Source organism: Mustela lutreola, chromosome X (genome assembly GCF_030435805.1).
Source record: "Mustela lutreola isolate mMusLut2 chromosome X, mMusLut2.pri, whole genome shotgun sequence".
NCBI classification, from domain to species: Eukaryota; Metazoa; Chordata; class Mammalia; order Carnivora; family Mustelidae; genus Mustela; species Mustela lutreola.
The window spans coordinates 27107394-27134436 of record NC_081308.1 but is presented as its reverse complement, the minus strand read 5'-3'; the positions used below and the strand labels follow the sequence as shown (position 1 = coordinate 27134436).

The window sequence follows — 27043 nt, the reverse complement described above, 5'->3', positions numbered from 1 at the left end:
AACTTACTATATGCCAGATGTGGTACAATATACTGAGCAAATAAATATGGCTGTACTTTGCAGTCATTGAAGTCAGAGCTCATGGTCTACTAGAGGAGACAAATTCTTAAAAATAACTTATTGTAAAAGAATGTGGTAAGTGTTATAACAGGATGAATAATGTACTAAATTTGAGGTGTCAGGACTCAGACAATTAACAGTTCTCTAAGGTGAATTTCCACTCTTAGCTCAGAACACTGTAATGTTTAAAACCTGTATTCTATACAAAAAAAAATTAATCTTTAGTCATGTAACTCATTACTTTATCTTATTTTACCCCTTTTGTCAGAAAATACATAGAAAAGACTGGAATCTGATGGGGAGTTCTGCTTTATTTAACAATCCTATTGAGTTTCTCAAAATAGTTTACCAAGGAAGTCTATTAAAGTATTGATTTTTTTCATAAAGGATAATACAAATAGCATGACAGTCTCTTTAACATTTTAATCGAGCTTAAAATTAGTCTTGCATTTGAAACAATCTTGCCTAGAAAAATTCTTGGAGAACTTGTGGAAAAAAACTTAAGATAAAAAATTGATGGGCCACCTAGGCTATGAGAACATTAAAATCTGAGTCTAAAATATGGTTAGCCATTGTCACATCTTTCTTTGAAGCTTAAGTAACTCAATATTCCCAGTAGGCTACCCAGCGATTCAAAGTGACACATACACTGTCAGCTCATTCCCCTTCCCCGTGTGCTAGTACAATTTGTATCTACAGAAATATTTTGAAAAACCTATTAGTCTCGACTGCCAAACCCTACCAAAAAAAAAAAAAAAAAACAACTTTCATCAGCTAAACAAATAAATTAATGATAACTTAAGATAAATAAACCTATTAACTTACACTGGTATGAAAGAGACAAGAGCCAGTTTATGGATTTAGAATAGGAGAAAAATGAGACTGGCCACACAGCAACAATCCAGATAATACTGTGTTTTCTCTGTTCACTGAAAAACCATCCTTCCAGGTTAAATCTTCCTTATAAAAGAATTCCAAAAATGTATAGATATTCCTCTTTCAGGAGGTGAAGTTTAATGTTCCGTCCCCCTGGAATATGAGCTGAACAGGGTGACCTGTTTTCAAAAAACATAGACAAGGGGAAATAACTTTACAATGAAGAAGAAACCTGGAAGGCACCACCACCTTGACTAAGTGATCAAGTTTAACATCACCAATGACAGTCATGTTCATATCACAACCCCCATGATAGAAAGTGATGAGAAGGGCTATTCCCATAACCCCAGTCTGATGAGAAAACCTCAATCACAGCCTAAGAGACATTCTGCAATATGACTGACTTGTCCTCTTCCAGAGTGAGAAGCTCATGAAAAATACCAAAAAACTGAGAAAATGTCAGGCCAGCGGAGATCAAAAAGACATGGTGACTAAATACAACGTGAGATTCTAGATTGGATCCTGAAACAGAGAAAGGACATTGGTGGGAAAACTGGTGAAATTGCCATAAAGTCTGTAGTTTTGTTAATAGTGTTGTGCTAGCATCATTTTATTTTTTTTTATTTTTTTTTATTTTTTTTTAATTAATTTTTTATTTTTTATAAACATATATTTTTATCCCCAGGGGTACAGGTCTGTGAATCATCAGGTTTACACACTTCACAGCACTCACCAAAGCACATACCCTCCCCAATGTCCATAATCCCACCCCCTTCTCCCAAACCCCCTCCCCCCAGCAACCCTCAGTTTGTTTTGTGAGATTAAGAGTCACTTATGGTTTGTCTCCCTCCCAATCCCATCTTGTTTCATTGATTCTTCTCCTACCCACTTAAGCCCCCATGTTGCATCACCACTTCCTCATATCAGGGAGATCATATGATAGTTGTCTTTCTCTGCTTGACTTATTTCGCTAAGCATGATACGCTCTAGTTCCATCCATGTTGTTGCAAATGGCAAGATTTCATTTCTTTTGATGGCTGCATAGTATTCCATTGTGTATATATACCACATCTTCTTGATCCATTCATCTGTTGATGGACATCTAGGTTCTTTCCATAGTTTGGCTATTGTGGACATTGCTGCTATAAACATTCGGGTGTACGTGCCCCTTTGGATCACTACGTTTGTATCTTTAGGGTAAATTTTAAATGTTTAGATGAAAGTACCTTGGATACATAAGATGTTGTCATTAGAAGTTGTGGGTCAGGTACCTGGAAAAGTGTCAGATACATGGGTACCTTTTTCAAGCAGAATCATGAATGAGCAGATAGTGTGTTTGTGTTTTCTTAAAAGCTAATATTCTAGAAAGCTCCGATTGTGACACCTATAGAAATTTATGAGAGGTGCCTAAGTGGCTCAGGTCCTGTTCTCAGGGTCCTGGGACCAAGCCCCTTTCAGGCTCCCTGCTCAGTGGGGAGTCCACTTGCCCCTCCCCCTGCTTGTGCTCTCCCTCACTCTCAAATAAATAAATAAAATCTTTTTTAAAAAGAAATACATAATGAATATGTGCCAAACATTTTATTAAATCATTAACTAATGAGAGAATCAGTAAGATGTTGCCTTTTGCTCAAAGGAGAATCTGAAAAACAGATACATATATAAACAGTCAGGAATGCTGATAAGTATTTGATAACAGATGCAGTACTGCTGACTCTCTGCATAGAGGAATCAATTGCATTCCAGGAGGCAAACACATTTGCATTTCCATGAACAAGAATCATTTTCATTACCATCAGCCGCCAAAAGTTGACTTCTGTTTTTTTTTTTTTTAGATTATTTTATTTATTGAGGGGGGCAGAGGGAGTGGGGAAGCAGACTTCCCACTGAGCACCAGAGCCCTATCCAACAAGGGCTCAGTCTCAGGACCCTGAGATCATCACCTGAGCTGAAACCCAGTCAGTAGCTTCACCAGCTGAGCCACCCAGGCGCCCCTCCCTGAGTTGAATTCTAACTCTACAGAGGTAGAAAATAACACAACCAAAGACTAAGGGGTAGAGATCCTTAAAGGATCACATAACCCCTGACGGTTTTGTTAGACAGCATATAGAATTCCATGGAAAAGACACACAAGAATCTTTTAATCATTTCAGAGTGTTCAACGATTTATTTTAAGAGTTTGTCTGAGGAGTTTGAACCAAATTGAATTGAATTGAATCAAAAATAAGGACAGCAGGCATTTGTTTGCATAAATTCAAACTAAACTCAATGCAAACACTAATGTTTTATTATATACCAGATCATAATTTGGCTTTTGTTTGTTTTGTTTTCTTTACTTCACAGTAGTGTGAACAAGAAAAACTACAGTTTTAGTTTTTTTAGAAACTATAAAATGAAAGCAAAATCAAAATGTCAAAATATTTACCAAATCTAAGTAGAATCTATATATTCAGAGATAGTACCCCTGGCTTGCTTTTTATCAACCTTATTTTATTGTTCTTGCTTTGTCCATGATTTCTATGCTGGTTCACAAAATGGTATCTCCTCATTACCTGGGTTTGGGACTTTGGCTCTCTTTTTAATTATCCAAGTAACTGTGAGAAAGTTTGTTAACATCTTTGTGTCTGTTTCCTCATCTGAAAACATAGAATGATAATGAAAATACCCACATCATATGGTTGTTGTAAGAATTAAATGGGGACCCTTAGGACAAAAATAAATAAACCTTAAAATTTCAGATAAGCAAGATTAATAATCTCTAGAGATCTGCTGTACAACATTGTACCTTTAGTCAACAATAATACATTGTACACTAAAAACTTCGTGAAGATGGTAGACCTGGTGTTAACTGGTCTTACTACAATAAAATAAAAATTTTGATAAGCTAATATCTTGAATATATTAAGAACTCTCAAAATGCAACAGGGAAATAACAATCAAATTAGAAAATGAGCAGAAGATATGAAGAGACATTTTAACCAAGAATATATATATCAATGGTAAATAAGCACATAAAAATATTGTCAACAATATTATCCATTAGGGAAATTCCAATTAAAATCATAATGAGATATCCCTACACACTTATCAGTATGGCTAAAACAAAAAATAGTGACAATACCAAATGTTGGCAAAGGTGCAGAGAAAATGGATCATTCGTATGTTGCTGGTAGAAATGGAAAATGTATAATTGGCTTGTTTTCTATAACACTAAACATGCAACTGTCCTACAATCAAGCAATTGCCCTCTTAGACATTTATCACCAAACCTGTACAAAAATGTTCATACCAACTTTATATGTAATAGCCAAAAAGTAGAAACTAATCCAGTGGTTTTCAACAATGAATGGTTATACTAATTACCATACATTCATACCATGCAGTACTACCCAATATTGAAAAGAAATGAAATATCAATGTATACACCAACTTGGGTGAGTCTCCAGGGAATTATGCTAAATGAAAAAGCTAACCTTAGAAGGTTACATACCACATGATTGCATTTCTATAACATTCTTGAAATGACAGAATTATGAAATGGAAAACAGATTAGTAGTTGCCAAGAATTAGGAACAACAGGGGGAGAGAAGAGAAGTGAATGCAGCTATAAAAGAGCAGCACAGGACAAATCCTTGTGGTGTTGAAGCTATTCTTTGTCTCAATTGTATCAACATTAGTATCCCAGTCATGGTATTGTACTAGAGTTTCAAAAGGTGTTACTCTGGGGAAACTGGTCAGAGGTAACTTGGCTTTCTCTGTATTATTTCTCACAGCTGCATGTGAGTTTATAGTTATCTCATTTCAAGTTATGTCATAGTTATAGTTATGTCATTTCAAGCATATTTTTTTATAAGTAGACTCCATGTCCAGAATGGAACTCAGTATGGGGTTTGAACTCATGACCCTGAGATCAAGACTTAAGCCAAGATTCAGAGTTGGACTCATAACCAACTGAGCCACCCACGTGTCCTTCCAAGTATGGTTTTAAGTGGCAAATAAAATCAAATAAAAAGAATCCAAAGGGGTGCCTTGGTGGCTCAGCCAAGCAACTGACTCTTGGTTTTGGCTCAGGTCGTGATCTCAGAGTTGTGAGATCAAGCCCCATGTCGGGCTCCATGCTTGGTGCAGAGTCTGCTTAAGATTGTCTCTCCCTCTCCTTCTGCTCTCCCCACCCCTAAAATATATAAATAAATCCCCTTTTTAAAAAAGAATCCAGGAATTTTAGGATTTTAACATTCATTTTATCCCACTTATTTTACCAGTAAGAAACCTGAGCCACAAAAAGTTAAAGTGGCTCTCTTTCCTCTTCATTTAAGTTCTTTTACTCTCTCCTTCACTCAGTTATAAGCTTCTATAATAAAGAAGGTATGTCTTGTATTTCTTCAGCCCACATATTACTTCAAGTAATGGTAGGCATAAATTAACACTTTAAAATGTGTGGTCTGAGTAAATAGGAAAGAGAGATTTGCTCGTATATGTAAACATTATATCAACATGTTTTGTTGATTAATATGTTTTAATTAACATTAAATTTGCAAGTAGAAAGTATAAAAAAGATCTGTTCAAATTATTTGGCTTAAGAGTTTTTTAAAAGGTGATAATTTATGGGGGGGTTTTGTATTATTTTTGAATAGGTAATCATTATCTTGGTTCATAAATCAGAATATAAACAGTAACAATTCTTTCCCCCATCTCTTTGCACTCTCCATTCAGCCCCTTTCCACAGGCAACCAGTTACCAACTTCTTGCATATCCTTCAGGAGATATTTATGAATTTTCAAGCATAAGTTTATGTGTAGATGTTTGTTTTTCTGTGTATAGATGAATTTACATAAATGATAGCATATTATTCATACTTGTTCTGAATCATGCTTTTCTCCTTCAACAGTATATCTTAGCAATTGGCTTGTATCAGTACACAAAGAGTCTCTTGGTTAACTATGGCTGCCATGCCAAGATACTACAGACTGGGTGGCTTAAAGAGCAGAAATGTATTGTTTCATGGTTCTAGAGACTAGCAGTCTCAGATCAAGATGTTGTAGGGTTCTTCCTTTTGAGGGCATTGAGGGAGAATCTGTTCTGTGCTTTCCTCTTGGCTTTTGGTTGTTTTCTGACAATCTTTGGCGTTCCTTGGCTTGGACATTTCTTTCTTCATCTTCACATGGTGTTCTCAGTGTGTGTGTATGTGTGTGTGTGTGTGTGCGCGCGCGCGTGTCTCCCAGTTTCGCCTTATAAGAACGTAACTTATACTGGAGTAAGGCCCAACCTAATGATCTCATTTCAATTTGATTTCTCTGTAAACTCTGTTTCCAAATAAGGTCACATTCTGAAGTACTGGGTGTTAGGACTTCAACATTTGAATTCAGGAAAGGGACATAACTCAACCCATAAGAAAAAGCCTAGCCATTCTTTTAAGGACTACATAGTGTTCCATTATGTAGCTGTATCATAATTTATCTGAACGATACCCTGGACATATTATTGGTTTTCAGTGCAGTTTTTTTTCCCTAGTGTAAGTTTCATAAAATAGGATTATAGTATCTAAGGTTTACCAAATAGTATTTAAATTGTATTTAAATTGTGATTACCCTATAAACTTCAAGTGCCTTGAAGGCAGGATATATTAAGGGAGGAGGGGAGACTTTTAAAGTTCATGTAAAAAAAATAGATACTTAAGACTAACCTAAGAATGTAGGAAAAAAGAACAAATGTCTCTATCTGTATTGGAGATCAGGGAGGGTCCTGCAATACCCAGCATTAAAGCTTTCTAGAAAGTTTCTGTAACCCATATCATGTAGCACTGGCACAAAAAGAGACAAATAGATCAGTCAAACAACACTGTGAGTCCAGAAGCAGATCAAATTGTTTTGGGAGACAATATGTGGCAAAAGTGTTATTTTAATCCAATGGGGGGAAAAGATGTTTTACTCAATAAATGCTGCCAGCACTCTTTGCAGTCCTTCTTGGAGAACAGTTTATCTCCTTGCTCATGCACTATAAAAATAAATTTCAAGTGCATTAAAGTTTTTTTTTTTTTTAATAACAAATACCATGTTTTGTTTTTTTTTTTGTTTTTTTTTTTTTTTATTTTTTATAAACATATATTTTTATCCCCAGGGGTACAGGTCTGTGAATCACCAGGTTTACACACTTCACAGCACTCACCAAATCACATACCCTCCCCAATGTCCATAATCCCATCCCCTTCTCCCAAACCCCCTCCCCCCGGAAACCCTCAGTTTGTTTCGTGAGATTAAGAGTCACTTATGGTTTGTCTCCCTCCCAATCCCATCTTGTTTCATTTATTCTTCTTCTACCCACTTAAGCCTCCATGTTGTATCACCACTTCCTCATATCAGGGAGATCATATGATAGTTGTCTTTCTCTGCTTGACTTATTTCGCTAAGCATGATACGCTCTAGTTCCATCCATGTTGTTGCAAATGGCAAGATTTCATTTCTTTTGATGGCTGCATAGTATTCCATTGTGTATATATACCACATCTTCTTGATCCATTCATCTGTTGATGGACATCTAGGTTCTTTCCATAGTTTGGCTATTGTGGACATTGCTGCTATAAACATTCGGGTGCATGTGCCCCTTTGGATCACTACATTTGTATCTTTAGGGTAAATACCCAATAGTGCAATTGCTGGGTCATAGGGCAGTTCTATTTTCAACATTTTGAGGAACCTCCATGCTGTTTTCCAGAGTGGCTGCACCAGCTTGCATTCCCACCAACAGTGTAGGAGGGTTCCCCTTTCTCCGCATCCTCGCCAGCATCTGTCATTTCCTGATTTGTTGATTTTAGCCATTCTGACTGGTGTGAGGTGATATCTCATTGTGGTTTTGATTTGTATTTCCCTGATGCCGAGTGATATGGAGCACTTTTTCATGTGTCTGTTCGCCATCTGGATGTCTTCTTTGCAGAAATGTCTGTTCATGTCTTCTGCCCATTTCTTGATTGGATTATTTGTTCTTTGGGTGTTGAGTTTGCTAAGTTCTTTATAGATTCTGGACACTAGTCCTTTATCTGATATGTCGTTTGCAAATATCTTCTCCCATTCTGTCAGTTGTCTTTTGATTTTGTTAACTGTTTCCTTTGCTGTGCAAAAGCTTTTGATCTTGATGAAATCCCAGTAGTTCATTTTTTCCCTTGCTTCCCTTGCCTTTTGCGTTGTTCCTAGGAAGATGTTGCTGCGGCAGAGGTCGAAGAGGTTGCTGCCCGTGTTCTCCTCAAGGATTTTGATGGATTCCTTTCGTACATCAAGTGCATTAAAGTTTTAAATATAAAAAGAAATATCCTTGGAATGAGGAAGACCTTTTCTAACAAGACAGGAAACCCAAAAGTGATAAGGAAAAGATAGACCTATTTACTACATTAAAAAAAGCAAAATACAAAGTCAAAAGACAAATGATAGATTACATAGATATGGTTTGAAATATATATGACAAAAAGGATGCATATCCCTAACATACAAATACCTTCTATACTTTAATTTCTAAGGAGACAAACAACCCAATAAAAAAAGTGGTCAAAGCATAGCAATATGCATTTCACAGAAGGTATCCTGGAAGCTGGAAGTTGGGGTTGGGTTGCTCAACTTCATCATCATCAGGAAAATGAAAATAAAGAAACAAGACACTTTCCATTCAAGAGATGGACAAAAATTAGGAATTAGGAGTGATAATTTGTAATGAGGGACGAGATCACTCTCAGGCATTACTGGTGGAAATATAAATTGCTATGGTGTTTAAAGAAAGAAATGTGGTATTCTCTATGAATTTTTTTAAATGCACCTACATTTGATCTGTCACTCCATTTCTGAGAATATATTCTACAGAAATAGAAGTAACAATATGAAAGGATATATGCAGAAACAATTTATTGTAGCACTGTCAGTAGTGATCAAAAAGAGGAAATAACAAATACCCATCAATGGAGGAATTATTGAGTAAATTATGGAATTATGATGGCTTTACAGAATGAATTCCTTTTCAGTCTAGTTGGATCTGTGCCTGCTGTTCTAAAGGGATAGTCATGACATCTTAACAAACAAAACGAGTTTCAAGAAACACACAAACCCATTTGAGAAATAAAAAAGACAAAATTAATTCCCTGGGATAATGTGGCCATGAAGTAGGAATGGAAGGATATATATCAAGTTATTAGTATTATAACCTTGGATGCTCAAAGGAGAGAGAGTGAAAGAAAAAGAAAGGGGAGGGGAGTCTCAAGTTGAATTAAAAAACCATTGGAGTATAAATATTAGCACAAATATCTAACCATTGAACAAGGACATGAACTAGAAACTATAAGTTAACATGAAAATGGAATATGTCCATGTATGAGTACATGATTAGATTGAGTTCTTTTTTGTCTTTGAATACTGTTGTTTTATATCTTACTCTCTAGAGAAATTTGGGGTTCCGGGAAGCCCTGGCAAGCATAGTACCCACCTCACAAGCACTCAATTAACAGTAGCTATTTACTAGCAGTAGAATGTTAATGCCGAACTCCTCATCTTGAGACGTTTGGATGGACCCCTGGTAGCCCTGAGTTTGCCCACGTTTTAAGCCCAGATGTCATTAATATTGTGGAACTAGTTGTAAACTTGAGTCTGTAACTAGCACTGTTGAAGGAGGACCATCTAATGGTACATGCAGATTGGTGTGGGGGTGGAGAGATGGTGCCTAAGGCACAGATTCTCACTTCCAACTGGCTACCCTAGGACCTCAGCGAGCAGAGTCCCTGCCTTCCAGTGCCTTTACTGCTTACCCCATATCTGCGTGTTCATTGCAGCCTAAAAGGGGAGGAAGTGTGAAAACTGACACTCTCCTCTTCGTCAGTCATGGAGGTGAGGTGGAAGTTTTGTGGTACTGTGGCAGCTGCCAGTTTTACTTCCTACGGAGGTGGGATCCTTGCCCTCAGCTCTGGATAAAGTTTGGAGCCTTTAACTGCCAGAGCCTGTCAAGTAGGAACTTTGGCCATTTCCCCCCCAGAGTTTCTATAATTAGCATGCAGCTTGTTAAGCAGTATATGACTCACAGAGCAGGTTCGCACTGGGCTGGGTGTGAGAACGGGGCAAAGGGAAGCCTTGGAAAGTGCTGTACTTTTGAATCATCTTCCTTAGTACCTAACTGGCCCACTTGTCACCCAGACATCCAGGGAGCCCATGGGAATATGAGCCATTTGTGGTAAATATATTGATACCACAGGTGCCTGAAATTATTCCCAAGGTCTGTTTTGTTTAGTAATTTTCCCCATACTATGGAAGGAGCTCTAGACTATGAGAGTCAGAAGATCACATATGGCCACTAACTGCTGTGGCACTTTGAGTAAATCCTAGAAACATTCGGTTTTCTCATCAGTAAATTAAGAGGCTTAGCTAGATGATCTCTAAGGTCCCTCTAGCTCAAAATTTCATACTTTACTACTTTGTTTATAGAATCAAGTTGTAGCTTTTCATTTTAAATGCTGGGCCCCACCAGTGACTTAGTCTTAAGCACACATATGTTTTCCAATGCTTCCAGAACAAGGCACTCTTTCTAGACCCCTGATATGTTCTTCTCTGTGATATAAGTGAAAAGGAGTTTGTGGGCCCACTGAATCCTACCTCCCTGATTCCTGTGAAAGCCATTCAGCATTATAAAGAGCTCATCCCTGGGCCACCTTCGGTAGTGTGCATTGACAATTTGACAATTTGGACATGGTAGCCACTTATTTTTTAAAGTTCAAAGATGGCAATACTGCAACAATTAGAGAGCTGTGTGTCCTATTTGTTCAAAATTGCTTCATTTTCTTAAAAGCAAATCATCTTGCTACATGGAGCGTGGTTCATGGAGCACAAGGCTCAGCGTCACTGGGGAGCTTGTTAGAAATGTGGAATTTCAGGCTCCATCTAGAACTGTTGAATCAGAATCTTCATTGTAACAAGATCCCCAAGGACTTTGTATGCACATTAAAGCTTGAGAAACACCACGGTATCACACATATGCATACGTGGAATCATATTTAATGCCAAAAAGACAAAAAAGGGGGAGGACCACAAGTTCTCAGATGGAGATTAGTTATGACCTTTACCTTGGTGACCTTCAGTGTTCTCATACATATAAAATGGACCCTAACAATATATCACAGTATTTTTACTCTGGAATGCTTAAAGGTACCTCAAAAGAGAAGGGAAATCACGCAAGTCACTTAAGAACTTTCCACTTTCTCAAGAGTAGTGGTATGATTTCCCAGGAAGAATGTCTAACAGCAAACAACATTGTGAAGGAGAAGGTAAAGGGTAAGCACTAACAGGGAGTGGCCAGAAAATGCAGGGCAAAGAAGGGGAAAAAATTGAATGGCAAGCTGAGCAAGAGAAAAAGTCAAAGATAGGGGAGTGGCTAGCAGTATTGGAAACTATGAGGAAACTGTCAGAGCTTGGTGTGAACACTCCCCCTTGCAGTTTCAGCAAGTAAGAAGTTCATGATGACATAAGCAAAGAATTTCCAGCACACACTGAGCCAAGCCATCTGATTGTGATGAGTTGAGATTCAAGGAAGTGGAGATCAGAGATAGAGAGAAAGATAAGAGGAATCTGAGAAATAGGGTGATTGCTAGAGTGGAATATAGGAAAACACAAAGCCACCATCCCAATAATGGGAAGGCTAAGTTTCAGAATTCCTGAGCAACTGATCAAATTACAACTCACATTATCATAGGAACTTGCTCATTCACTCATTAAATGATAGCTGAGAAGTAACTTTGCTTTTGAGAGAATTACATGATGCACTCCACCCTTGTTCCTTGTAGGTGAAAGTCATCTTCTGGTAATGAGATGTTTGTTAGTGCCATCTTTTTTGTTTTTATCTTTAGTTTTTCTTAGTTTGCATTCTTTCTCCTTATCATGAAGATGATGTGGTTTTATCCCTCCTGTAAGTTATTTAAAAGATGAGTTCAAACTCCTTCGGCAGATTTTCTGCTGAATGTCTTCTGACAGCTTCACTGAGATTTACACTGAAAGTCATTGAACTCAAACTAGTCTCCAACCACAGATAGGTAGCCCATAGGCATTCAAGTTTATTTTCCCCTTTCAAAAAGATCTGGAGATGTCATTGTAGGGGAAGAAGGAAGAAAGGAATTCAAGAAGAAGCAAAATGAAAGAAAATCTGGCTTATGGAAGAAAGGTCTTCCTATTACAGTAATAATAATGCCAATAACATATATGGATTCCATGTACATATGGAGGGAAGGAGGAGTTGTGGTCTCACAAATCAGCAATATAAAATTGTACTCAATTAGATAATCAAGTAAAGAGAAGAGTCCCTCCCTCTATAATACATATCACTCATAGACTACCACTCTTCAGAGCTCTTCGTTCCTCCTTAATATTCGAGTTTAGATGATTCACAAGACACTCAGTTATCTTCTAGTATATTCTGTCACTTTTTATTAGCAAAATTATCCAGGCCGTATCCAAGGGAGTGAATCAAACAGTGTGCCAGTCTTCTCCCAGTTTTGCAGTGTTTTTATTCTGGAGTGTCCAAGGCAGCTTTGAAAAAAGAAGAGTCACCTAAGGACATCTAGAGGGCATGTGCATCAGGGAGAAGTGGAAACCCCACCCCTCTTAACCCAACTGATCATATTCTAACCTGAACTTGTATGTGCGTATCATGTTTTCGCTCATTATAAGTGTATGTCAGTATGAAACTCAGAACTCTTCTTTGTGCTCGTTTGGAACATCTTTTTTTCTGTCTTCTGCACTCCACCCTTGTTCCTTCCCCTCCTTCCACAACTCAGACGTTGTTATTAATAAGGAGATTGGGGTCATCATTTTGATACACTGTTGTTTGATTGACAGAGTCATTTATTCAATCAATAAGCATCAACTGAGCACTTTGTAGGCATTAAACAGTATACCAGCTGCTGGATTTAAGGTTGTAAGTGGCAAAACCCATGGCCTTGAGCTACCCGGAGTGCAGCTGGCAAGACAGATAAGCAAATACTCTGAGCTGGAGAGGTCTCTGATGCTTCCCTGGGAAACCTAATGGTCAATTAAGTTATGATGTTGGGGGTGAGAGAACAGTGAGAAAGTCTGCCGCTACCAGAGTCATTACCTGTAGGTTTTGTCATATCTTTTTCCATAATAGTTTATGGTCCATGTGAGCTACTATCTTGACTTCTTGTAAGGAAATACCTAAGTTCTGCATCATGTAATTCCATGGGCCTTCTTTGCTTTCTCCTTGCCCTTTACCTGCCAGTCATGGATCCTAATCTCCCACAGCTCCTCCAGCCAGATAGGTTTGTCCCTTCTTCCAACCCCTATAGCTTTTCATTTCTATGAAGTTGTGTTTACTTTTGGAGAATATTCTCCATCTTTATAATTAGACTGTAAACCCTTGGAGAATATATGTTTCATCTTCATAGCCATATGCAGTATCTAGTGGACTGCCTTGAACAAATGGGCAGTAAATAACTCCCAGCAATGAAACTAATATAACCCTGTATGTTGACTCTACTAGGATTAACATAAAATAAAGAAAAAATTAATCACAGCAAATGTTAAGTTAAACTGCTCCAAATTATATACTTGATTTTACTTTGGCATTCAGTGCTAATATATGTTGAAACAAACTCCAAGGTCTAATCCTGTTTCTGATTAATATTTATTTAAATAATGACCTTCTACTACAATTGAATTATGTCATTCAGTGATACTTTAGATCTAAATTTATTTTTGCATTGTCTTAAATGTCATCAGACGATTCATGTCTCGGGCTTTGTAAATATCCTTTGAATGGATATATGAAAGTAAGCAAGTGTCATCAGAACGTGATGCTGTTTTTCAGTTCAACATTCCTTTGATGAAATATTTGTTTGTGGGCTTTTTCTGCTATAATTATTTTCCAGATGTGGTCTCACAAATCACTTCAGAAGTTAGTCCATTTCAAAATATTGTTCTTTTGTGTTTCTTCGCTTCATAGAAAATCAGAACTGTTCCTTAAAACCACAGCAAATGATTAAGCAAATTAGATAAAGTAGAATCATTGGCTCCAAGATATACCCCCCAAGAAATTCAAATTATTTTTTTAAACTTCCCATATCTTCTCCATTGCATGGGGAATGACCTTGTTGCAGGAGTGGCCCCCAAGTACACTACCAGGCAGGCAACCAGCCCCAAGTCATGAAACAAAAGGGCTCCCAGACCAAATTAAAACACTTGAATCACATAGATTATTAAAATCAGTTGAAGCACACAGTGGGAAGCCAGGGGGAAAGCCATGAGGTAAGAGAACCACACTTCAGACTGAGTATAAGCAGGCTGGAAGGGCCACACTGCTTGAATTCTGGAGTACACAGTATTTATATGTCCTCCCTCTACTGCATCTGGTTTTGCCACCAATAGTGTGCTTACAAGGACTAGAGTTGAGTTTCCAGCAAGGGAGCCAGAAATGGGTGTACCTGAGCCTATGACACACACTTTATCAGACACCGAGACAAGAATGCACAGCCACAGTTGTAGCTTGCTCATGAACCTGATAAATAACCATGTAATTCTTAGAAGATTTGCAGACCTAAAATGGGTGTCACCAGTAAGTGGCTGAATTAAGATCTTGTGGAGGTTGGGGGCATCTGGGTGGCTCAGTTGGTTGGGTATCCGACTCTTGATCTCAGCTCAGGTCTTGATCTCGGGGTCATGAGTTGACGCCCCACACTGGGGTCCACATAGAGCATAGAGCCTAACTAAAGGAAAAAAAAAAAGACCTTATGAACATGAAGTGCACATGTGTATTTATTTTATCTTGAATATTTAGTGCCTCATATATCTAGTATCTCTTGTATATTTGGTCTCATGTATATTTAGTATATTATGAAAATTTAGTGCCCAGGTGCCTTATGAATATTAGGTCTCTTTTGGTCTTTCCATCCCTCACTATGTTTAACACACACATGCTCTACTTGTTAACTACTTACTTTATACTTAACACATTCTGTGAATTATGCTGATGTCTAACAAACTATTTCTTACTACCTAATTATACCCAAAAAATCTCAAAAGGTGTTGCCAGTTTTTTACAAACTCAAACTTATTCATCTAAAATTACTGAATATTCACAAAAGCAAATACACATTATAACCCAATATGTATTCTTTGTTTATTGCTGTTGCATGTTTCTTTTTGACCACAAGTCCTTGGTTATTAAAAAATCACAGGCTGTAATATTTGAGCTGGATTTGCTACCAACCCTAGTAATCCTTGTAAGCACATGAAGAATACTTTTCTCATTATTTTGCTCAGGCAGGCTGTGATGCTGATAACTCTCCATCCCAGTTTTTTTTTTCAAGATTTTGTTTATTTATTTATTTGACAGAGAGATCACAAGTAAGCAGAGAGGCAGGCAGAGAGAAAGAGGGGAAAGCAGGCTTTCTGTTGAGCAGAGAGCCCAATGCGGGGCTCGATCCCAGGACCCTGGGATCATGATCTGGGCTGAAGGCAGAGATTTAACCCCCTGAGCCACATAGGCACCCTCCATCTCAGTTTTCATCCCTTTGTGGGCTAATTGGTTTTACTTAACTTGGACCACCTGAGATGCTACTGGGCCACATGGATACCAAATAGCTCTTGGGTCACAGGTATGAGTATACACATGTGCCAAAGAAATTCACCGCTACTTAGAAAACAGTAGCAAGCCTGTGTTATTTTATTTTACTCCCTGAACAGAACCCTCAACAGCTCCCAACTGCCCTCAGGATAAGAGTAGCTTGTAACTCTAGCAGTGTGCTAGAACTTGCTCATAGAGGCTCCTAAGAGCCAATTGTGTGCATCACTTTCCACTAAGGTCTTCATTCAGTGACATCAAGCTAGGAACTTGAAATCAGCTAAATTGGGAGTATTGACACCTCAGAAATTGGCAAACAGTACAATTAAGGCTGTGCCTCAACAGCACCAGTGCTGGTCATTTACCATTTACCAAGATACCACTGTGTACGTGGCCCTTCATGCTCCCACCCCATGGGATCCCTCAAGCCCCATTCTTTTTTACTGAACTCCACAATCAAATGAAATATCTTTTATTTTTCGCTCCCTCCATGCAAAGAGTGCTGCTTGGTTAGTGGGTCTTTTGGAGGTGCTGAAAGCATGAGAGCAGATCCGTAAAGAGTGGAATTAAAGTCCTATAAAAAGGGATCTGAAGAGCTCTCTAACCCTTCCCAGCACATGTAAACACAGACCAGAGGTATCAGCTATGAATAGGGAAGAGGGCTCTCATGGAACGTGACTGGCTGGTGCCTTGATCTTGGACTTCCCAACCTATAGAACTATGAAAAATCAGTTTCTGATGTTTCTAAGCCACCCAGTCTGTGGTATTTTGTAACAGCAGCCCCAACAGGGACACAAGGGAAAAAGAACCCAGGGCCATGGACTGGCCTGGCTCTTTTCCAAAAATCCTAAAATACAAGAGCATCCAGCTGGTACCAAGGACCAAGAACCAGAGATTCTCCCCATGAGCTACCAGCTAGTACAGATTACAGTCCTATTTAATGCAAAGTGCTTAGATTAGGGGAGACCTCCAAGGCAGTGGCTCTAGCGAGCAATTGAATCAACTGGAAACTTAAAAACTATCCAGGCTGCCTTCCAGGCTACTGCTATCAAACTCTGGGGGATGGGGAAGCTCGCCGATCAGCGTTCTGGGTTTTTTATTATTATTATTATTCCTAGTGATTGCAGTCCAAAGTGAGCCCCAACTAAGTACTCTGACTCTCATATTCTCTCCTTCTAGCGTAGGTAAGAATTAAGGGCAAAGATGAACAGCCAGCTTTCTACACTCTTAGACACATATATCGTCTCATTGGTAATTTGTGAATAGTTGCATATGTTAGCAAAGCTTTGTTAACATTCTGATCCCATCTTGACACCGCATAACTGTTGGCGAAGGCAATTTCAACAATGAAGAAGTGGGAGAAATGACTACATTTTGTGTAAATATGTGTGCATTTAAAATCTGAAAGACATATGTAATGATGTCATTTAAGATTTTAAATGAAGGACAATACTTAAAATAAGATTCGTCTGTAATCAAATTTCTCAGCAGTAGAAAACATTGTCTTTTATTTACAGCTATTAAACATATGGCTGAGAGAATCTTACCCTACAAGCCTTAAGATTTGGAATCTGACTTCATATTAATGCATACAGTTTATCGTGCCATCATGTGCTTTCCCATTAGATTTGAAGACTAGCTCTTGCTCCCTTTTTAAACTTAAAGACAGTTGCTCTGGGATGTCAATTATATGATACTCCATTGGGCTTGATTATATGATGATTGTTAATGCACTAAAGTACTTGTATATTTCTTATGTACTAATAGATTTTTTTTAAAGGGTAAGACCCAAAATGGCCTGAGAAGGGTCTTTCTACTTAATCTTTCTGGCCTTGGACAAGGGACACACAATCTCTTATAACTGGTTATTTATTTCTACCTTTAAAGAATATGGACCAGGTGGACACCATGGACTATATGGTGTATGTAAATGAACATCTCAAATGATGCATGTGTCCAAAAGAGGATCAATGATGAGGGAGGGGATGGTAATGTTCCTTCAGAGCTGCTCAGCTCAGTGTGTCCCCTTCCTGCTGTGCTGCTATAGCACTGCTTCTCACAAGGTGAACAGGAATCAGAATCCCCCAGAGGGCTTGTTAAAGCACAGACTGCTGGACCCCACCCCAGAGTTCAATCTGTTTGGTCTGGAATGTAGCCTGATCATCTACTGCCCTAACAAGTTCTCCAGTGGTATTACTGGACCTGAGACCATAATTTGAAAACCACTGCTCCTGACCAAGGGGAAGCATTCTGTGCTTGCTAGATTGCCCTAGGCCTTTTTTTCCAGTTTCACAGGGACCCTCCTGTGCAGTAGCATGCTTCCTCCCATCCCTAATCATCATCATCATAGCAGTAGGTAGTATTTCTTGAGTTCTAAGTACCAAACACTGTACATACAGCACCACAAACCTTTGGAAGAGGCACGGTTATAATCCCCATTTTGCAGGTGGGGAAACAAATCAGAAATATACCAAAGGTCACATAGCCAAGATGAGACCCGAATGCATGTCTGTTTAGCTCCAAAGCCTGGAATCTTAATTTGTTCCAGATAAGCTCATTTTTTTCCCTTTGATTTCTCACAACTAAAACTTTCTGAACACAAGGCTGAGGGTAGCAGTCCAGTTAAGCAGGCAGTGCGCTGGGAGGGCAGGATGAGGTACGATCCTGAGCATCTTAATCAAGGAAGAAGCCAGTGACTGTCTCTTCCTACAAGGCCACCCTGGCTGCCATCCCTCCTTTTATCCAGCTTATAAGAAATAACCAGCACTTCTGTCAACAGGATCCAGAATATTCTGTATGCAGGACAGTGTTTGGGCAATTGTTACTGGGGATGTATCTGAGATCCTCACAGTGTACTTTTAGATACTATTTAGTCTTCTTGGAATGATACAAATATCATGTCAAGAGGGCCTTTATGATGTGAGTCACAAAAGAACTTCAGACCTTAAATAATACCTCAGGGTTTTTGTTTTTTTGTTTTTTTTTTTTTTTGTCCTTCCTGTTAAGTGACAGATCTTTATATAAATGTTTTATCGATACTTTTCTTTAAGGAAATTTCTCTTCTTTTTTTGAGTTAACACATTATATTTACTCATTTACAATTTTTACCTTAAATACAGAACATCCAATTATGAAACTGCCCTGAGGTTTGGCACTTGCTGCTTTGGTTTTAAGAACTCTGACCAAGCCCAGGAAACCAAAATTGTTCAATACGTATGGAGTTAGAACTGAACCTAGAGGAATTCTCCAAAACTCAAGAGTTTCTATGTCACTATTTTCTAGCCTTAGGTAAGATTTCACTTTAAAATCTGAGGGATGAATTTAGTTTATAGGCAAAGAAATACAGGAAGTTTGGCAAAGCCTATCAAATCCTGTGAATATAGTACGTGCTTCTGTTTCCTTTGCTACCACTTGGAGTACGAGAGCCCGTGTGGCATTTGGTGCAGGCCGATGAGGGGCAGCACCTAATGCCATGTAGAATGGATGCTGTAGATACAGCGTCAGTATCTGCTTAGCTTCAAGGTACAGGGTGGACATATGGGCCAGGCATGAAGTGCCAGGTTACCTTAACCAAAAAGCAATAAGGAATGAGAGTAGGTCAGTACAACTTCCAGCTTTCTCTCCTATCACTGGGATAGTTGCAAGGCATGCTCCATGGATTGTCAGAGGGTCCCCAGGAGCACTGAGCCCCAGCTTCCCATATCTGGATTCTACCCAATAAAGCATCCTTGATTGTCTCTTCCCTGTCTTATCTCAGCTTCCTGTTCCCCACAGTGCTTCCTAGGATCATCTCCTAAATAAACTGCTTGTACCCAAATCCTTTTTTATTTTAGTGGGAACCCGGACTGAGACACCATGATGGGCATGGATTTTGTTACCTTGGAGCTGTAGTGGACGTAGTTACATGTTGGAGATATTTCCTTATGTGCATATATATAGCCTGTGGTGATATGAAACCATGCGTTATTAGGATTATTTACTGACCAAGATTTCCAATCTGTACGGGAAATAGTTAAAATAAAAACTGAATGAAAGTAAAAATAAAACAGTTAAACTTGGGCAAAGATTTTACCCTAATGCTTTATTATCTATTTGCATAATTAAACAAGTGGAAAGGAAATTATTAGCAACTCCATCTTTAAATGCGACCGATGTCCAAGGAAGTCATGAAGAAAGCTCTTTGTGCTGATAAAGCAAAGGCCTGTTCTCCAGACTTCTGTGTTTATTGTTCTGTTTCTAACCATTTTATTCCAAACAAATGGACTTGCTTGTCATTTTACCCCACCCTTCCCTAGCACAGGGCTCCCATTCTTCGAAACAGTAACTAATTCATTTCCAAGGAGAATATGAAGAAGGCGGGTGTCTATAAAAGGACTGCAGAGAGAAGTGGGGCACATTTCCATTGCGGATTCCATGGCAGTGCAGAGTTGACGGCAGAGCAGAGTGGGAGGTCTGAAGCCTCAATTGGCTCGATTTCCAGGGGATTCCTGGAGTTCACATGCAACCCTGGGGAGAGGCAAATGTTCTTTCTCACCTTCCTTGAGTTATACCTTAGATGATTCAAAGCCAAAGACTGATGAACTCTAAGTGAGCTTCTTGACTTTTGTTTGTGTGCTGAGCAGGTTAGAGATTTAAAAATAATCTCCAGTGTAACCTATGGTGTAGTGTATGTGTTAGGTCAAATATTGTAGCCCGTAATTGAAAATACTGTGCAATTCCATGCAGTCTCTTGTTCAAAGGTAATGTGGTTGTCAAAGAATTATGAAGTCCAAAACTCATAAATGATCTTTTAAAATATCTAGAGGAACTTATGCTCTCTTGGGTTATAATTTCATAGGTATGAACTTACAAACACATTTTGGGTTTAGAATTTTCATTTGGATTTTTTCAACCAAGCGTTCTCGGGGAAATTAGGAGAAATATCTTTTGTGTCAACATGTACAGAGAAATGTAAAAACTAAATGATGCATTTTACAAAAGAGGGTCTAGAGTGTATCAGGCATAAGAACTTAGAATTCTATTTTTTTTGAAGTTTCAGAAAAAATTGTTCTGGGAATAGTGAATTCCACTTGAGAAACCTAATACATACATAGTAGCCGAATTAAAATACTGACTAGAGGGTTCATTTGAAAAATCCTACAGAATTTTTACATATTGGGAATAGCCTTATATTCTTAACACACTGCACTTAGGTTTCTATTCAAAGCAAAAATAACTTTGCATAGATCTTCTCTTTCTTCACTCTCTCAAATAATCTATTCCTTTGGGGTAGTTGCTCTCAATCCTGATTTTGTGACCCTTCAGATCATCTTTAATTTACTCCAAAGATTTTTTAGAAGAGTCAGCAAATCATTTCCTTTTTTAAAAAAAAGGAAAGAAAATCATTTCTTTTAAGTTAAAACACAGATGAGTGAAATATTCATTTTTTGAAAAGATGAACAGATAACGAGAAGTCAAGAGGTTACATTTAGTTGCTGTCTCTCTTTGCGTTCATGAAAATGTTCTTTTGGCAAAGTTTCCTTATTTCACACAATTTTAGTGTAATCTCCACCCTTTTCATTTCCATAGGCCTTGCTGATACAAAGAAAGTTACCAGACTGAATCACTATACCGCATGCCAGAAACTAATATAACACTGTAGGTTAATAATACTGGAATGAAAAATAATTTAAAAATTAAAGATATTTTTAAATTTATTTTTTATTTATTTTCAGCATAACAGTATTCATTATTTTTTCACCACACCCAGTGCTCCATGCAATCCATGCCCTCTGTAATACCACAAGATCAAAAAAAGTTACCAGAGATGAAATATTCTGAATATATCTGTGATGTCCATCTGGTCCAGTGTGTCGTTTAAGGCCTTTATTTCCTTGCTGATCTTTTGCTTGGATGACCTGTCCTTTTCAGTGAGGGGAGTGTTAAAGTCCCCTACTATTATTGTATTATTGTTGATGTGTTTCTTTGATTTTGTTATTAATTGGTTTATATAGTTGGCTGCTCCCACGTTGGGGGCATAGATATTTAAAATTGTTAGATCTTCTTGTTGGACAGACCCTTTGAGTATGATACAGTGTCCTTCCTCATCTCTTATTATAGTCTTTGGCTTAAAATCTAATTGATCTGATATAAGGATTGCCACTCCTGCTTTCTTCTGATGTCCATTAGCATGGTAAATTCTTTTCCACCCCCTCACTTTAAATCTGGAGGTGTCTTCGGGCTTAAAATGAGTTTCTTGGAGGCAACATATAGATGGGTTTTGTTTTTTTATCCATTCTGATACCCTGTGTCTTTTGACAGGGGCATTTAGCCCATTCACATTCAGGGTAACTATTGAGAGATATGAATTTAGTGCCATTGTATTGCCTGTAAGGTGACTGTTACTGTATATGGTCTCTGTTCCTTTCTGATCTACCACTTGTAGGCTCTCTCTTTGCTTAGAGGACCCCTTTCAATATTTCCTGTAGAGCTGGTTTGGTACTTGCAAATTCTTTCAGTTTTTGTTTGTCCTGGAAGCTTTTAATCTCTCCTTCTATTTTCAATGATAGCCTAGCTGGATATAGTATTCTTGGCTGCATGTTTTTCTCGTTTAGTGCTCTGAAAATATCATGCCAGCTCTTTCTGGCCTGCCAGGTTTCTGTGGATAAGTCAGCTGCCAATCTAATATTTTTACCATTGTATGTTACAGACTTCTTTTCCCGGGCTGCTTTCAGGATTTTCTCTTTGTCACTGAGACTTGTAAATTTTACTATTAGGTGACGGGGTGTCAGCCTATTCTTATTGATTTTGAGGGGCGTTCTCTGAACCTCCTGAATTTTGATGCTCATTCCCTTTGCCATATTGGGGAAATTCTCCCCAATAATTCTTTCCAGTATACCTTCTGCTCCCCTCTCTCTTTCTTCTTCTTCTGGAATCCCAATTATTCTAATGTTGTTTCGTCTTATGGTGTCACTTATCTCTCGAATTCTCCCCTCGTGGTCCAGTAGCTGTTTGTCCCTCTTTTGCTCAGCTTCTTTATTCTCTGTCATTTGGTCTTCTATATCACTAATTCTTTCTTCTGCCTCATTTATCCTAGCAGTTAGAGCCTCCATTTTTGATTGCACCTCATTAATAGCTTTTTTTATTTCAACCTGGTTAGATTTTAGTTCTTTTATTTCTCCAGAAAGGGCTTTTATATCTCTCGAGAGGGTTTCTCTAATATCTTCCATGCCTTTTTCGAGCCCGGCTAGAACCTTGAGAATTGTCATTCTGAACTCTAGATCTGACATATTACCAATGTCTGTATTGATTAGGTCCCTAGCCTTCGGTACTGCCTCTTGTTCTTTTTTTTGTGTTGAATTTTTACGTCTTGTCATTTTGTCCAGATAAGAGTAAATGAAGGGGCAAGTAAAATACTAAAAGGGTGGCAACAACCCCAGGAAAATATGCTTTAACCAAATTAGAAGAGATCCAAAATCGTGAGTGTGGAGAAAGGGGATAAAAAGAGGTTCAAAAAGGAAGAAAGAAAAAAAAAGAAAAAAGAAAAGAAAAGAAAAGAATTTTTAAAAAAAGAAAACACCTAAGAAAAATGTAAAAAAGAAAAAATATATATATTAGATAAACTAGTAAAAAATCGTTAAAAAAGAAAAAGGTAACAGTTAAAAAAAAAATTTAAAAAAATAATTTAACCCGAAGGCGAGAATAAAAAAGAAAAAAAAAATGAAAAAGAAAAAATTAAGTTAACTGCAAGACTAAAAAAAAAATCACAGGAAAAAAGCCATGAGTTCCGTGCTTGGCTTTCTCCTCCTCTGGAATTCTGCTGCTCTCCTTGGTATTGAAACTGCACTCCTTGGTAGGTGAACTTGGTCTCGGCTGGATTTCTTGTTATGTAAGAAACATGAAGACATTTAGTTCAAAAAGCGATTTCTTATTTTACTTATACAAAGCTTAAGTAACCAAAAAGCCTAGCCGATCATGTTAGCCTTTTTCATGATGCCACCACTAAAAAAAGATACTTATATTGCAGAATGACTTAAATGGAACGTGAGGTGAAGGGTTAACAGCTCCAGAATTCAGCTCCAGAATTCTTTTCTTCTCTTTTCCTCCCCTGGCTTGTCTTTTCCTTCATGACAACATTTTCCTCCCATGAAATTCAATTCCAACTCTTCTTGAGCATAGGAGTCAGAGAGTGAGGGCCAGGAGGAAAGGCCAGGACGGAGAGATGTCCTAGCCTCAGGGGGCTTGAGAATCACCCAGAGTGTGGATGAAAAATGCAGATGCCAGGGGCCACCCCAGAGATTCAGATTTAGGAGTTGTGAGCAAGGTCTGAGCCTGGGCTTCTAGTGATTTCCCAGGTGGTGCTCGCTCGTGTTAACCAACCGTGGATCATGTGTTGCCCAGTTCCCAGAGACAGGGCAGTGAAAAAGTGAGGTCAAAGACACCAGGCTCAGGTGCTGTGAAAACACCTCTGGTTTCTTCTCTCTCTCTGCAGATTCTTTTGTTTGTGTGATTTTGTCAAAGTTCCTTAACTTCTGAAATCTCGGTTTTTCAACTGGAAAGTAAGAGGGCGGCTCCAGATCAGGTGGTTTTCAAACCGTGCTTGAAGGCAGTCTATAAGTACAACAGGATGCCTCGGGGGCCAAAAGGAGAAATGGGAGGAGGGGGTCCAATGAGCTCTTTTCTTTTCACGGCTCCTGACCACGCCTACTTCAACACTTTTATCTTCTATCTCTTTCATATAGTCTACTTCTGAGTGTAGGATCATTTTAAAAAGATTGTATAACTCAAATTTAAAGGAAATGAAAAATCCGAGTCTGAAAATGACTAATTGCTTTTTTTAAAATGTGCAGAACCGACTCTGGATTTAGTAGACTTCCAGAAAATCTCTGGTCCTTCCAGGCATCCCAAGTGTGCTATAAGGGTAGCAGCAAATGCTTTCTCTCTGCCCATGAATGTAACACTTGAGCCTGTACACCCAGAGGCCCATTGTCTGATGTGTTTTTAGCTAAACAGACCGAAGAGAGTAACATCAAGCATTTCTCTGCAGAGTCACGTCTGATTCATTAAAAATCTAACCTTCCCCCAAATAGATATTAATTGCCTTCTGTTGCAGAATATTTTGGAACATAATTCTTAATTATGTCTCCAACTATTATGTGATTTGACCATTTTGGAGCTAAAAACCTATCCCATGGAATTCCGCTTAGAGTAGTTTGTTCCAACTCTCGTCACACCGTCAGTTTGTCTATTTTATACACCATGCTAATTTTTGCATGGTGGTAGTATTTCATTATAATCAGCCTTCATTTTTAATAAGACCATGTATATATCACATTATAGATCTCAGTCTTTGTATGAATTGAAAGCTATTAATCTTCCCAGGGTTAGGTTATGTTAACCAGATTGTAATGTTCTTTTTATTATGTTCCTTATATCCCCTTTATCTCCTACTGCACCAATACCTTTCTACTATCTTGGAATAAATTAATTTCAGTTATGAGATGAAAAATTTTACTGTAAAAAATAGAAACTGCAGTGTAAATTTTTGTCATATTGTCAACCGGAACTGGTATGTTTTATTCTAACTAGATACTTGAGTTGACTCCTTGATTTTTAATAGTGGGGTAGGAAAATGAAGATTGGTATCTTTCGGTATCCACTCATTCATTCGTTCAGCAATCTTATATTAGGAATTCTATGTGCTAGGCACAGGGGGAGTATTAGAGGTAGGAAAATGAGACTGTGTCCCTGCCTGCAGGCATTTCCCAGTCTATGTCATAGATAGAGAACTATTCGATTCGTAGGTAAGATGTGACCCACAGTAGCTTTGACAAGAGGTACAGTGACAACAGCAGCTTACTGGTAGAGAGGACATGCAAGGGACTTCCTGGCTGTTGCTGTGGCAAGTCCCCAAGGAGAGGGACCAGCTACTCTAAAGGCAATGACCAAAGGCAAGTTGCAAACTTAGGTCTAATAACCTAGTGATGGGTAACTAAAGGATGGGATCTGGTAGAATGGAAGGAAGGTGACAGACATCACCTTGGTTTGGTAGGTTTTATCCAGAAAGAAGCAATACCTAGATAACAGCCAGGGTTGAGCTCCTTAGAGAAAACTGGCAAAGTGTAGGCCGGCACCCAGGGTTCAAAGCCAAGTTCTAATTTCAGCTAATGCAGGGCCCTGGAGTATAAGCCACAGCCAAAGCAGTCCACCCTAAAGGACTGAGGCAGTTGCTAATGAGAAAGGCTGCAGCCCAAGCAAACGCGGCGCATGCCCACTGGCTGCCGGCATGAAGCTGATGGACCCCGCGGAAAGCACTTCCTATGCTGTCTGGCGTGCCACAAGTAAGTGCTCAATGTTGGCCGACAGTACTGCAGCTGCTGCTGTTTGTGTCGTTATGAGACTCGGGAAGAGAATCTAATACAGGAGTTAATCTGTTGGTGAGCCTAGGGCTTCTAATATTTGACTGGCTGATTTTTATTGAACCAAGATTAGACACAGTCATTACTTTACAAGCAGCAGCTGTGAAGAATCCAGAACAGGTGAAGAATAATAACTTGCTGTAGCCTGACTGTTACTTTCTAGCTGGACGACCTCATCCTGCTTCAGTTTCCTTACGTGTACAATGGAGATAATACCAACCTGACTCAGCTGGTGCTGGGAATTAAGGGAAAAAATACACAGGATTCATTTAGGGCAATATCTAACACTAGTGAGTGCTCAGGCCAACCTCACACTGTGTCTGCTAGTGGACATCTGGGTCCTGACACCCTCTGGAGTAGGTTTAACAAGTTCACTGGTTCAGAGGCGCCTGGGTAGCTCAGTCAGTTGAGCGTCGGACTCTTGGTTTCAGCTCAGGTCACGATCTCAGGGTCATGGGATCAAGCCCTTTGTAGGGCTCCATGCTCAGCACAGGGTTGGCTTGGGAATTCTCTCTCCCTCTCCCCTTACCCCTCCTGCCATTTGCATATATGTGCTCTCTCTCAATAGATAGATAGATAGATAGATAGATCTTGTTAAAAAGAAGTTCACTGGTTTAGAGCTGGGAAGGGCTGATCTTTCAGCCTATAGGTCATTAGCTCTGTGGCTGGTAAAGTTGAGAACAGTCAAGAGCTAACAAAGCCATGTTGAAAATGGGAAATGCCCATTTTCACAGCTTTTGTGCTATGTGTCATTTTCCCCTAGAATAGTTTTTTTTTTTTTTTTTTTTTTTTTTAAGACAGGGAGAAGAATAATTACAGCAGATAGCATGCAGAGCTTTTTTTTTTTTCCACAACATATTTTCAAAAATTGTGATGAAAAAAAAAATACATCATTCCTGTGAAGAAATAGCATAAAGAAAATGATTTGAGAAATCTTGCAGAAAGACCTAAGGTTCTTAACCTAAAACAAGTGTCAGAAGGAAGTCACAGGAGGCAGAAGAAATTATAGTAATCAGGATGAAGTCTAGAGCTTGCATCAATCACCAGAATGGCAGCAGAAACATTCATCCTATGTCTCTTCAATGCTAGCCCTGAGTGTTCAGTTGCCTGGCCAGTTAAGATTG

General features: G+C 38.6%; 1 protein-coding gene and 1 long non-coding RNA gene across 9 annotated transcripts in view; one reads left to right on the top strand and one right to left on the bottom strand.

Annotated features, from left to right (window-relative positions):
* Positions 1–27043, top strand: part of DMD (dystrophin) — a 2248143-nt gene that overhangs the window by 1819906 nt on the left and 401194 nt on the right. The window lies entirely within an intron of this gene.
* The window catches only part of LOC131821655 (uncharacterized), a 70580-nt gene continuing 56486 nt past the window's right edge, over positions 12950–27043 (bottom strand). Inside the window, exons 3-4 of one of the 2 annotated variants that reach the window (XR_009349959.1) lie at positions 14497–14665; positions 12950–13921 (exon numbers count right to left, since the gene is read on the bottom strand). This is a non-coding gene — a long non-coding RNA (uncharacterized LOC131821655). Of the gene's footprint in view, positions 14666–27043 lie in introns of both variants that reach the window. The other variant, XR_009349958.1, reaches the window with a different exon arrangement.